At 45.7% G+C, this 14,314-nt stretch overlaps 1 long non-coding RNA gene across 3 annotated transcripts; it reads left to right on the forward strand.

Annotated features, from left to right (window-relative positions):
* The first annotated feature begins 115 nt into the window (after positions 1 to 115).
* Positions 116 to 11,610, forward strand: LOC129643014 (uncharacterized). 3 transcript variants are annotated; one of them, XR_008709981.1, is made up of 3 exons: positions 116 to 2,638; positions 3,792 to 3,929; positions 11,201 to 11,610. It is a non-coding gene; the product is annotated as an uncharacterized LOC129643014 (long non-coding RNA). The 3 variants fall into 3 exon arrangements; XR_008709980.1 differs by lacking the exon at positions 11,201 to 11,610 and having other exon boundaries at positions 3,792 to 4,099; XR_008709982.1 differs by lacking the exon at positions 11,201 to 11,610 and having other exon boundaries at positions 116 to 580; positions 3,792 to 4,099.
* Positions 11,611 to 14,314: the final 2,704 nt, after the last annotated feature.

Raw genomic sequence — 14,314 nt, forward strand, 5'->3', positions numbered from 1 at the left:
CTGCCTGGGGAAGGCTCTCTCCAAGTCCGCTTTAAGGTCGGGCGGGCGGGCGGAGGTGGGCGGGACGTGGAGACTGCAGAGCTACAAATGCAGCCCGCGGAAGGCGGTCGGGGCTTGCTGGGTTTTTTCTAGGACGCAGTTCGTATTAAAGTGGACGCAGCGCATTTTCGTGGCCGAGACTGCAAGTCACCGCGCAGATGAGGCACCCTGAGAGCGCTGGCGGCCTAGAGGCCCTGGACGCTGTGTTGTGTTCTGCAGATGCCTCTCACCGTTAGAGGTGGAACATGCCTTCCCGCCCCAGGAGTTTGTTATCGTATGTTGTCCTCCTGATCTGCCACTTTGAGCAGGTTTCCTAGTGAAATCTGCAGATGGGCGCCTGGACTGAATCCCAGAGCCCCATCTACGCCGGGGAGGGGACGTGGATGGAGTCTCCAGGCGGAAAAAGTCGGAAGCACTGTGTTCCTGAAGCTGCATTAACCGTTAAGAGGAGGAAAATGAAGCCTGAGTGTTAAGGTGTTGGAAGACTTATGAATATAGAGAAATTTGGTCCTTAGAGAAAGGGACAGGTAATAGGCCAAAGGTAAGAACTTGAGGAATCAACGACAGTGCAGGGAGGTGAGGTCGTTGGAATGAGCGGAGTCATTTGGAGCCATGGTATCCAAACTCAAGTATTAGAGCCAGGACATCTTTCAGGAAATCAATGTTTACATCGTAATTTCTAGAAAGCTGCCTAAAGATACACCTTTCCCCCTATTTTTTACGCTTTCACTTCCACTCTTCTACCACTTTTTTACAAAAGAAAGTCATACGGGGAATCCAATCTGACTACGTGATGTGTTGTCCCAGGCTGTGAAACCTCTGGGACACCACATACAAGAACGATTGGGAACATAGATATTTGATTTCTGATTTCTTCCCAATTTCTTGCTTTTAACAAAATTGAAGGAGTAGCTGATAGATACTACTGGCTGATACAGATTATTTTTCAAATTGTTGGTGATACATGCTTCAAATAGATGAAACTTCTAAGAAGAAACAATAACTGCACAAAATATCTCCCCCTAATATTATTATAGTGGCAATTTTAACATATAGCCACAAAAATCTTTGATACCTCCTTCCTCCAGCAAGTAGAATTTGAATTATCCAGTCCCTCGAGTGTATGCGAGGGACTTGGTGCCTTGCTTCTAAAACAGAATGTGGAAAAGGAGAATAGTAGTTTTTATAGTGGGGAAACTGGCAGACACCTCTTTAACCAACTGGTCAAGGTTAACACCAGTGGGTGAAGTCATGTTGTTATCAGTTATCCCCTGATGTGAGGCAGTGAAGAACTCTACTTCATCTCTGAAAGTCTTTGCAAAAATTCACGACCCCAGACTAATCAAGAGAAAACATTAGCCCAATACAAATTGAGACCTTCTTGAAAATACGTAACCAGTACACCTCAAAACTGTAAACATCATGAAAGACAAGGAAAAACTGAGAAACTCACAGATTGGAGAAGACCAAGGAGACATGACGATTATATGCAAGTGGGATCCTGGATTGTATTCTGGAACTGAAAAGGGACACGAGTGGAAAAATTGGTGAAATCTGAATAATAAAGTCTACAGTTAAATGATAAGTATTATAACTATTTTGTTCCCTGTACTGTGCTTTAAGATACTGACTGTAGAGGAAGCTGGATTATATGGGGGACCTCTTTGAACTATTTTTGCAACTCTAAAATTAATTGAAAATTTAAAAGGTAATTGGTGGGGGCAGACTCCACATTGCAGTGGATTGAGAAATGAGTAGAGGACTAGAAGTAGACATAGGTGTGCAGACGCATCTTTCCGCTTTTTTCCTGATGCATTTTAGTTTCATAAAGAAAAGACCTCAGTTAATACAGCAAAGTGCCAACATCTGTCAAATTCATTTGAGTGTTACACGATTCCCTGCACTGTCTCAGTGGGTTTGAAATAGTCCCTAAATACATATTTGGCTCTGAAGGAGAGAGAACAATTGTATGGTACGAAGGAAATGCAGAGTTGGGGCAGGGTAGACTGATGAAACAGCTTTACTCATCAATAGGAAGGGAGAGGTTGAAAATATAGGAGGCAATTGATGGTGATTGATGGAGCAGCTTTGTGAAGAAAGTGGGGGCAGAGTTAAGTGAACTGGCAGAGATGGAGAAGTTATTCTTGATGGCAAGGAGGGACTCCATCTTGTGAGACTGGAGGAAAAAAGGGGCAGTGGAATAAGAATGCCATTTCTAATAAGGGGAACAGGAGACCAAGGGAAAATATTGTTGGCTGAGCTCTTAGCCTGTACATCTTCTGTGGTTTCCATTTCTGTCTTCCATGCTGTCTTCCAACATACATATAACAGCAAAGATGAATGGAAACATTTGGAGTTTTCAGTTTTGCCTTGTAGGTAAAACAGCCAGTTTGGGGAACAATCAAAGACAATAGAAAGCAGTTCAGATGATTTAACCATGGCACCTGAGAAAGCAGAGGAACTGGAAAAACGAAGAATTCCATGTTGAAGTTTGGAGAAGGCAGGAACTGAAATGGTGAGAAGTTGAAATAAAAGAAGAGAGTACTTGAACATCACTTGAGCATCAAGACTTTAGGAGAATTCCATGACCAGCTCACCTGTGAGTAAAGGTAGACGAGGCAAGGAGGAACCAGACCTAACTTCTGGGCTTTGAAAGCAAGGCATCCACCAAACTGGGCACCTCCTCAAGGTTAATTAAAATTAAAATCACTAACAGAGCACCGGGTTGGAGGTTTAGGATGCACACACAGAAACACGGTTTTGGAAGCTCTCAATTGAATCTCCCCAATTTCGGGCTTTCCTACTCCAGTATATCTTGGCCAGTCCTTCCACACACCATTGAATCACTTCTTGCCTGAGGAAAGTACTTACTGCCTTTCAGAGAGAAGTCAGGCTCAGCTAAGAGCGCCCAGCAAGTGGTCTCCCCGTCCCGTGGGAGCCCACCACGCTCAGCAGGACCTGCCCCATCCGCAGCTTCCTGGGTTTGGTCCTGCTTCCCTGCATTTGCTCTGCTTTCCTGCATCCTGTTTGCCCTTTGCTCCGTCTCATATCCACATGCATTACATCAAGACCCACATCAAAGTTGTCTCCTCTGCAAACTGCTTCCTGCAGTTTTTATGTGGGTGCATATGATTCACCTGGTTAAAAATAAGCATATTTTCTGGTGGGCCCACAGTCTAGAATCTCATTTGGCTCGTCTGTATGAGGTCTAATGCAGGTAATTCTTTCCTTCTTAACAAACCATGATATCTTATTCATAATATACTTTTCTAAAATGTTCAAAAGGATCAGCTCCCAACTCACATTCAGTTCTTGCCTCCTCTTCTTTGCTTGGGGTGTTGTCTCTGACTTGAATGGCAAATGTTAAATAACACATTTTAAAATAGTATTGTGACCATTGTTTCACCAAGCACATGCACACGCGCGTGTGTGTGTGTGAGAGAGAGAGAGTTGCTCAGTTGTGTCCAACTCTTTGTGACCCATGGACTATAGCCCACCAGGCTACTCTGTCCATGGAATTCTCCAGGCAAGAATACAGGAGTGGGTAGCCATTCCCTTCTCTAGGGGATCTTCCTGACTCAAGTATCAAACCCGGGTCTCCCGCGTTGCAGGCAGACTGTTTACTGTTTCAGCCACCAGGGAAGCCCATTGTTTCACAATATAAGATTTAATTATTTTAGATGACATTAATAAGTTTAAGAAGCAATTATTTTGACTGATGTCATTTCTGGACTTGTTTTTGTTTTCGGCAGTGCTGCATGCCTTACAGGATCTTAGTTCCCCAACCAGGTGTGAACCTTCGACCACTGGAGAATTCCCCAAATTTCTGGACTCGAGAATGAAAAAGGAGATAAAAATTAAAAAGCAGTATTATACTGTGATCTACTTTTGTACGTATTTGTTGGTATGCATGTGCATGCTCCGTGGTGTTCAACCCTGCTGCCGTCACTCCAAATGTTGCCTTTAAAAACTTCTTCCTGAAAACCATCTGGGAGTTTGGGTCTTTTGAGCCCAAACCACCTTTTCCCTTGCTGGGCCCTGCAATAAACCTTTTCTGCTCCACACTCCGATGTTTGGGTTTGTGTGGTCTCACTATGTGTCGGGCACATGAACTTGGGTTCGATGACAGTACTTCTATCATCTTTTGAGCAGGAAAAGAAGGTGTTTCAGACCCTTAAGGAACCAAAGTTTTCTCATTTAAAAAGAAAACAGGGAATTCCCTGGTGGTCCGGTGATTAGGACTCCATGCTTCCACTAAAGGGCACACAGGTTTGATCCCTGGTCGGGGAACTGAGATCCTGCAAACTGCATGGTCCAAAAAAGAAGATATGTGGATTCTAATTCTGCAGAAATGGACCCAAATCTGTGTCCATTTTATGTCTATCAGCACCCATGGGCTTATAGTAAAGAACCCGCCTACCAATGCAGGAGACGTAAGACACATGGGTTTGATCCCTGGGTCGGGACGATCCCCCGCAGGAAGGCATGGCAACCCACTGCAGTGTTCTTGCCTGGAGAATCCCATGGACAGAAGAGCCTGGTGGGCTATAGTCCATGGGGTCGCAAAGAGTCAGATACAACTGAAGCGACTTTAGTGTGAGCATACACGCATACACACAAACACATCAGCACCCATACTCAGCCCTTGCATGTATATTGTCTTCCTGGGCCTTCAAAGAGGAATGAAGGTTTCCAGAAAGTCCTACAACTTAACAACCCGCTTTTCGACCTTCTTCCTCCTCCCAGGAGCCTGACCTTAGCAGAATAGAGTCATCCTTTGGAATCTGAGGCGGGGATGGTTCCAGGACCCCCGAGAAAACCAAAGTCTTCAGATGCTCAAGTTCCCTTAAATAAAATAATGTGATATTTGCTTATAACCTACACAGATCCTCCAATACACTTTAAGTCATCTCTAGGTTATTAATACCTAATACGACATCAATGCTATGTTAATAGTTGCTGGTGCATGACAAATTCAAGTTTTGCTCTTTGGAAGTAATGAGTTTCAGGAAAACATTTTTAAAGGCAAGGTGAGGGATGGGAAGTCCCAGGATATATGGTCAGCGCGTGCACAATTCTCTAATTGGTTGGTGAGGTAATAGGGCGATGTCAGGGCTTAACAATTCTTAGGCTCCAGTAGGTCTGGGTGCTGTGTGTTCATGGTCACCAGTTCATTTCTTCCCCTGGGTGGTGGATTTAGCATCTGCAAAAGAACTCAGGAAATGTGCATCAGATACTGTGATCTAGATGCTTCAGAGAGGAGCTAAAGCAGAGGATATGGGGAAGGCCTGTTCACCCTCACACCGCCCCCCAAATCCCCAGAAGGCCCCATGGGCTTCTGCTCGGTTACCACGGAGCTTTGTATAAAGCTTACAATATAGCAGATGTAGCGGAAGAGTTTCTAAAATAGTAAATTTCCCCTCTTCTCCCTGTTTAGTCTTCTACCACTTTCCCTCCCTCTCTCCCTCCCCACAAAGTGCTTAACCCTGGCTTTGCATTAAAATCATCTTGGGAGCTTAAAAAAAGACACTGCCCTTTGGACAGTATAATTGAACCCTGTAAAAGAGGGATCCCGGGACTGATAGAGTTAAAAAAGCTTCCCATGTGGTTTTACTGTGCCTTGCTGCCTCCAGGAGACAGGGCAGAGGGAAAAAGAAATGGCCTATTATATCTGTTCCTTAGAAGCCCAGAAAGGGCTCAGAACGTAAGTAGAATATTTGGGATTAATGCTTTTCCTCCCTCATGAAGAGACTACCCAGGAGATAAGAAGGGCTGGGCCGTGATTGTGTAAAGTCTAGGTGGAGGTAGCCTGGGACTCAGCCTTGCAGACACCTTGGTGCCCTGGTGTGGCCCAGACGAGACGGGAAGACTCCTGTGTCCTCTAACCTGGTCCATACGTAGCAGAGGGAGCAGCAGGAGCTCAAGGGTCAAGGCTCTGAGGACGCACAAGGGCCCATAACTGGACACCAGGTGGCGCGAGGGAAGGCTCGGTGGATGCCCAGGTGCGTAGGTAGCATCAAACATGAGCTGCCCCCAGCCCTGAACACCGGAATCCCTGTCCCTAGAGACTTAAACACAAACTCCTAGGAAGAGAGAGGAGCCTCAAATTAAACAGGTATATAGCCCGCAACAGAACACAGTTCAAAAGAAATCCTGTGTGGGATTATATGAAGAAATGTAAAGAGAAGGTAAAGAAGAAATTATGTTCAATCACGTAGAAGAAAAGATGTCACCTGCCTTATCAGTAAACAAAGGACATTGCAGCCACCACCACGCCATCGCTACAAAAGTCACCATGAAGGTGCACCCTGAGGGGACTCAGGATGAGAAAGCAGGATGCTAACCTAGATAGTTAAAATGCATATGGAAGGGATGAATTCAATGAGCCCGTGCTAAATTGCTTCAATCTTATCCAACTCTTTGCAAGCCTAAGGGCTGTGACCTGTCAGGCTCCTCTTTCCAAGGGATTCTCCAGGCAAGAATACTGGAGTGGAGGCCATTTCCTCCTCCAGGGGATCTTCCCCACCCAGGGATCGAACCTTGGTCTCTTATGTCTCCTGCATTGGCAAACAGGATCTTGACCATTAGCGCCACCTGGGAAGCCCTTTCGATGAGCCCAGAGTCTTGCACCTTCCATGCACAGAAAACTGCGCTAAATTCCTTAACTTGAGATGTCTGTTTTCCTTTCATTAATAGTAATCTTTTCATCCTCCAACTACCTGGTTTTCATTGCAAAAACTCCTATATCCTGGCTCTTCCCTTACTTTTTTCAGAGCAGCCTTTCAGAGCTAAGAGACCATCTTTTGAGCTTAAGTTTTGTCCACGAAATAGAACATAATTCTCAGCTTTTAGGTTGTGCTCTTTTTTTTTTTTTCAGTTGAGAATTATAAAAAGAAAGATAAATTCCTTGCCAACTTGAGCTGTGGCCCAAGAATCTCATCTGTGATACTGGCCAAGATGAAAGTGTTAGCCTCCAGAAGAACTGTATTTGTACTTTATAGAGAGGATCCTGGGCTCCCAGAAGGCTTCAGCATCTGAGAGAGAGAGAGAGATTGTATGGACTCAAGCATGTCCCATCCCTGTACCAGCCTTGGCCAAGAGTCTCTGGACCCTTTCCTAAAAAAGAGCATCTGGTTAGATGCCCAGAACTCTACAGATTCCTAGGGTTTCCCCCTGCTCACCCCATCCCCACACCACCCCATGCCCCAATGTTTTTATCATCTATAAAGCAAAACAAAGCATTTTGTGTTCATTATAATTGTCACAAAGATGGAGATAATTATTGTGGTGCTTCATCTCACTGGGGCATTCCTTTAGTCTCTGCTGCAGCTCTTGGTCCTTAATCTCTAGTGTGTATAAACTGCGTTGACTAAAGACTCATGATTACTTCCAGTAACCAGGTACCTGGGTCCTACTCAACTATTTAAAAAGAGTTCTACTCTTCCTTTTATTAGAAAGAGGTAAATCTCCATGTGGGCAGGGATTTTATATATATATAATATACAATATTAATAAATTATTAATATATGTGACTATACATTAAATATTAAATATACAATATATAATTATATATACTATTTAATATAATTATATTATATACAAATAAAATATCACTTAATATATTAATTCTATATAGAGATAATTATATAATTCTATGTAATTAATATGTATTATATATAATAATAATATATATTATTTAAATTAAAAATATAATAATTATCCTATAGAATTATATAATTCTATAGAATTAATATATATTGAATGATATGTTATTTATATATAAATATATAATATACAAATTAATATGTATTAATAAATTATCTAAATTTATATATAATATATAAGCTATATAAATAAACATAGGCCGCATCGGGTCTTAGTTGCAGCACACGGGATCTTCGCTGCATTATATGGGCTCTTTCATTTCGGCACACAGACTCTCTAGTTGTGTTGCAGATTCAGTTGTTCCAAGACATGTGGGATCTTAGTTCCCTGACCAGGGATGGAACCTGCGTTCCCTGCATTGCAAGGCAGATTCTCAACCACTAGACCACCAGGGAATTCCAGGGATTATCTGCTTTGTTCACTGATGTATCCCAGACACCTAGCCCCGGGGCTGGCACATAGAAAGCATTCTAAGAAACACTTGTTGATGAACAGTACGGTCTTTCTCTCCTAGGAATGAGGCTTGTCCCACTGTGAGGCCAAAGTTGTCACCAGTCCCCATGGAAAGCAGCCCAGAGGGCTTGGTAAGGGGCTCCTGTGCATCTGACGACTTTGGAAGCAAGCAGTGCTTGTCAATCCCAGGACTCGGGGGCGCTGACTGGCCAGCTCTCCACTCTGGCCCTTGTAGCAGATGTAGGCTTGCTGCGGTAGGCTTGGATGAACAGAACTGCTGTCAAATTATGTGGCTCAGCAGTTCTCAGAGTGTGGTCCCAGGACTGGCAGCAGCAGGCTCACCTGGGGACTTGTTAGAAATGAAGTCTCAGGCTCCCTACCAGACCTAGAATCAGAGACTCAGGGAGTCCCACCCAGCAATCTGTGCCCTAACGAGTCCTTCAGGTCATTCTGGTGCCGAGTAAAACTGAGAAGCGCTGATGTAGCCGGGTGAGGAGCTACAGGAGCGGTCCACAACCTTTTTGGCACCAGAGACAGGTTTCCTGGAAGATGATTTTACCATGGACCCGGGGCAGGGAGTGGGGAATGGTTTTAGGATGATTTGGGCACATTACCTTCATTGTGCACTTCATTATTATTACCTCAGCTCCACTCAGCATCAGGCGTTAGATCCTGGAGGTTGGGAACCCCTGAGCTAGAGGACAAACAGTGTTGGAAGCTCAGGGCCCATCCTGAGTGCTAAGAGGGCATGGGTTACTGATGAGTGTGTGCTCAGTCATGTCTGACTCTGCGACCCCATGGGCTGTAGCCCGCCAGCCTCCTCTGTCCATGGAATTTCCCAGGCAAAAATACTGGAGTGGGTTGCCATTTCCTCCTCCAGGGAAGGTTCCATTGATTTGCTAGAATCTCATAGCAAATCTCATATTTGCTAGATGCTCATAGAATCAGAGAAACACTTTACTTCTGGATGGAATGGATGCACAGGGCAGGGTGTGAGGGAAAGGACTCAAAGTGCCCCACTCTCCCCAGATCTCCACGTGCTCGCTGACATGGAAACTCTCTGAACCCTCTCATTTGGGTTTTTAATGGAGCCTTCATTACATAGGGGTGACTAATCATTGACTGATTATCAATCATTGACTATTGATGATGGATGGGCTTCCCTAGCAGCTCAGCTGGTAAAGTAACCACCTGTAATGCAGGAGACCCCAGTTCGATTCCTGGGTTGGAAGATCCATTGGAGAAGGGATAGGCTACCCACTCCAGTATTCTTGGTCTTCCATTGTGTCTCAGCTGGTAAAGAATCCGCCTGCAATACAGGAAACCTGGGTTTGATCCCCGGGTTAGGAGGATCCCCTGGAGAAGGGAGGGAACAGCTACCCACTCCAGGATTCTGGCCTGGAGAATTCCATGGACTTTATAGTCCATGGGGTCACAAAGAGTCGGACACAACTGAGCGACTTTCACTTTCGCTAATGATGGAGTTCCAGCTCTTCTCCTCTCCCAGCTTGGGGGTGGGGGTTGGGGGTGAGACTGAAAGTTCTCACCTTCTAATGTGATTGGCTCCCCTGATGACCTGGGCCTGGCATCTTTAGGTTTCCCAAAGTCTCCTCATTAACTTCCCAGAAGACACCTTTATTACTCTCATCACAGAAAATTCCAAGGTTATCAGGAGCTCTGCATTGAGACTGGGGCAAAGACCAAATATTTGTTCATTTATGCCATACCGCACAGCTTACAGGATCTTAGTCCCCCGACCAGGAACGGAACATGGGCCATGACAGTGAAATCCCTGAGGGAGACCTAACCACTGGACCGCCAGGGAAGCCCCTATATTTATCGAAATCACAGCATCCAAGCAAGATGCATCCTTCCTCCTACAGCTCCCTTGGGAGCCGTGATAGAGCCTGTTGAGAATGCCTGGGTCAGGCCCTGGGGAGTCCTCATGGAGAGCTTTCTGCAGGAGACCAGGAAGGTGGGCCGGGGGAGTGAGGGTAAACTACCTTCCCTCACTCTAGCCCTACCAAGTTCTGCCAGGACGTGGCTGAGGCTCCTTCTGTTGGAACTGCGGGGGATGCGCCGCAGTGAGGAGCTGAGTATGAAGGAAGCTTCGTGGTGCAGGGCCCCCGTCTATCTGGGGAAGGACAGCAGTTGTCAAAGGAGACTCCAGTAGGGGTTACCTGACAGCAAGCTGGCCTCATTCTGGGGTAAGAAGACACCTAAGTTGTTTTTTTTTTTTTGTTTTGTTTTGTTTTTTTTAGCCATGCTGTGTGGTTTGTGGGATTTTAGTTCCCAGGCCACAGCACTGAAAGCTCAGAGTACTAACCACTGGACTACCAAGGAATTCCTTTTTTTTTTAAGTCTTTTTTTTTTTTTTTGACCTGGCTTTTGAAATCTCAGTTCCTCAACCAGGGATGGAACCAGTGCTCCCTGCAGTAGAAACTTAGAGTCCTAACCACTGGACTGCCAGGGATTACTTTTTTTAAACATTGTTTGGCCGTGTTGCATGGCATGTGGAATTTTAGTTTGCCAACCAGGGATTGATCCCACGCCTTCTGCACTGGAAGCACAGTCTTAACCACTGGACGTCCAGGGAAGTCCCAAGAGATGAAATCTTGACCTCCTTCCTTTCTCCTCCTTGACAAAAGGAAGTTTCTGAATGAACCATCAACTTGCATGCAGTTACTCCAGGATTTAAATGTTCATGATGCAGGCCCAAGGGCCAGGGTCCTCTGCTACCCACCCCACACCAGACCCAAATACCCTCTGGTCACGTACAGTGTGTAGTACCCATGTGTATTTCCACACATCCAGGTCAGCTATCTCACAGGTCAGGATCAACATATTCCCTCCTGTTCTCAATAACCCATGCTCAACCCTGCAGGAAGGCAGTTGTAAGTCCGGGGATGGAGTTAAAGTCTCCAGAAAGCATTAGCTGAAGGTTCTGGTTGGAGGTGCTAAACAGGACATCTTGTCAAGGGAGGGACTATCCACTCACTATTAAGTCGTATTTCCAATTACATTCTTTTTTTTTTTTTTTAAGTTTCACTGGGCAGCATGCAGGATCTCAGTTCCCTGGCCAGAGACGAACCCATGCCCCTTGCAGTGGAAGCACGGAGTCTTAACCACAACACCACCAGGGAAGTCCTCAATTAAATCTTGCAGAAAGCGAAGAACTAAAGAGCCTCTTGATGAAAGTGAAAGAGGAGAGTGAAAAAGTTGGCTTAAAACTCAACATTCAGAAAACTAAGATCATGACATTTGGTCCCATCACTTCATGGCAAATAGATGAGGAAACAGTGGAAACAGTGACAGACTTCATTTTCTTGGGCTCCAAAATCACTGCAGATGGTGACTGCAGCCATGAAATTAAAAGATGCTTGCTCCTTGGAAGAAAAGTTATGACAAAACTAGACAGCATATTAAAAAGCAGAAACATTACTTTGCCAACAAAGGTCCATCTAGTCAAAGCTATGGTTTTTCCAGTAGTCATGTATGGATGTGAGAGCTGGACTATAAAGAAAGCTGAGTGCCAAAGAATTGATGCTTTTGAACTGTGGTGTTGGAAAAGACTCTTGAGAGTCCCTTGGACAGCAAGGAGATCCAACCTGTCCATCCTAAAGGAAATCAGTCCTGAATATTCATTGGAAGGACTGATGCTGAAGCTGAAACTCTAATACTTTGGCCACTTGATTTGAAGAACAGACTCATTTGAAAAGACCCTGATGCTGGGAAAGATTGAAGGCGGGAGGAGAAGGGGACGATAGAGGATGAGATGGTTGGATGACATCACCGACTCAATGGACATGAATTTGAGTAAGCACCAGAAGTTGGTGATGGACAGGGAGGCCTGGCATGCTGCAGTCCACGGGGTCGCAAAGAGTCGGACATGACTGAGCAACTGAACTGAACGGAACTGATAGCGAAGAGTGGTGGTGCCGTCTTGTTCCTGTAGGGGGCGCACTTCCATACACAGGACTTAACAGGGGGAGGGGTGAACCCCAGGACACTCACTCTACAAAGTGCCCACCCACGAAGATTTCTTTTTTCTCTGTGCAGGGGGATGACTCCTTGCCGGGAGAAGGCTGATCTGCCATCTATGGAGCTAACCGAGAGAGGAAGTCATACTACTCTCTCTCCAAATCAGATCAGCTCCACACTGGCACAATCGGTCAGTGAACTGAGTAAAGAAAGGTGTGGCAAGTTCATCGGGGTGCAGAATATTTGGGTGTCAGTGTACCTCTGTTGGACACGGAGCTTTCTAACACGCTGTCAAGGTTCCTCATCTGAGTTAGAGGCTCAGCTCGGGAGCTGGGGAGGGCGGCGCGGGGGCGGGGGGGGGGGGGGGGGGAGGCGGGGCGGGCGGGCTCCCGGGTGGTTCTCAGAGGGCTCAGAAGCAGAAACTATCCCAGGAGCTGGGAGATTACCTGAATGACAATCACACTTGTACCCACGGTTCCAATGCAAAACAGAACCGCTGTTGTAGAGGCTAAGAAGTTTCAACAGTTCCAAGTCCTGACTGTCCTTTGGAGGACAGTCTTGCTTCTCCGGTGGTTCATATGGTAAAGAATCTGGCTGCAATGTAGGAGACCTGGGTTTGATCCCTGGGTCAGGAAAGATCCCCTGGAGGAGGGCATGGCAACCCACTCCAGTATTCTTGCCTGGAGAATCCCATGGACAGAGGAGCCTAGCGGGCTACAGTCCATGGGGTCACAACTGAGCGACTAACACTTGCTTCTCCCAGGTTACCGGGCGGAGGGACCAGGAGTTTGAACACAGGCACCACTTTTGGTATCGACTCAACAGACATGAGTTTGAGTAAGTTCTGGGAGTTGGTGATGGATAGGGAGGCCTGGCGTGCTGCGGTCCACGGAGTCGCAGAGTCGGAGACGACTGAGCGACTGGACTGAACTGAACCACTCTTGGCTTTTCATCTAAGGGAATGGAATGGAGTCACTTGGAGAGGAATGGTCCCTTGTTTTAACAAAGCTTTCCAGCAGGAGGCAGCACTGAGTCAAACACAGCAACTGGAAACTAAAACATTCCTCTTCAGAACCTTAGTGAGTGAGCCAGTGAAGTCGCTCAGTCCTATCCGACTCTTTGCGACACTGTGGACTGTAGCCTACCAGTCTCCTCCATCCATGGGATTCTCCAGGCAAGAATACTGGAGTGCATTGCCATTTCCTTCTCCAGGGGATCTTCACCAGGGAAGCCCCTTAGCAGCTCCAAGTCTTCCTTTTAGAATGGTCTCCCTGCACATAACTTTTAACTCACAATTACCAGTCAAGAAATTTAACACGCATATTTCTGGAGGATTTGGATTTTTTGTTTTGTCCTGCTTTTCAGTTTCCTGGTCTTTCCCAGATTTTTTTTTTTTTCTGGAGAAATGAACTCTATTATTTAAAATATGAAAACTTTCAAGATAAAGATATTTTTATTTTATATTTGTTATTAAAAGCATACTTTAATAAATTACTTAGATTTACTTCATCCAAAAAAAAAAAATCTGTCTCCCTGTCCTCTGACTTCTGAACAGTTGGGGGGAAGATGGCTGCACCTCCACTTTGGCCAGGGGGCTTCCTCTCTGCAGGACACATTCAAGTCCTACTCTTTGGAATGTGTGCATCAAGATAACCTAATCTGTAAGGGCTGTACTTCTCCCCAGTTAATCTGTAGTTTCCTTACCTTTTCATATGCATTTAATCGCCTGCAGAGAGAAGGGAGGCTTTATTCTAGTTCATTCCAGAAACTGAGGTGTCTATTGCCTGTCACTGGGGTGCTGTCTCTTCCACGGGAGATAAATTGCCCTGAGGCAAGGAGCACAGTCCTCTGCTTAGAGGAGTCAGGGAGGGCTGTACATGCTAAATTCTGAAACTCAAAGCACTAATTTTGTCGTTATTTACAGGATTGGCCGATGCGTGGAAGCTGTGTCAATGCCATGAGTTAGGAACTAAACTTCAGGGAGAAGCGACTTGGCTGGACAGGTAGGGTTTTGATGTAGGGAGGAGGGCCTTCCTGGACGGTGGATGACCTGAGGTACAGGGGGCGCCAAGACAGCATGTTAGACGGAAGAATGTCGAAACAGTTGGATTTTCTAGATGAATGAAGAGGCTGCCCCAGGGCAGTGGACATGGGAAGAGGTGCTGTCTTTGATCAC

Source organism: Bubalus kerabau, chromosome 2 (assembly GCF_029407905.1).
Source record: "Bubalus kerabau isolate K-KA32 ecotype Philippines breed swamp buffalo chromosome 2, PCC_UOA_SB_1v2, whole genome shotgun sequence".
In the NCBI taxonomy this organism is placed as follows: Eukaryota; Metazoa; Chordata; class Mammalia; order Artiodactyla; family Bovidae; genus Bubalus; species Bubalus kerabau.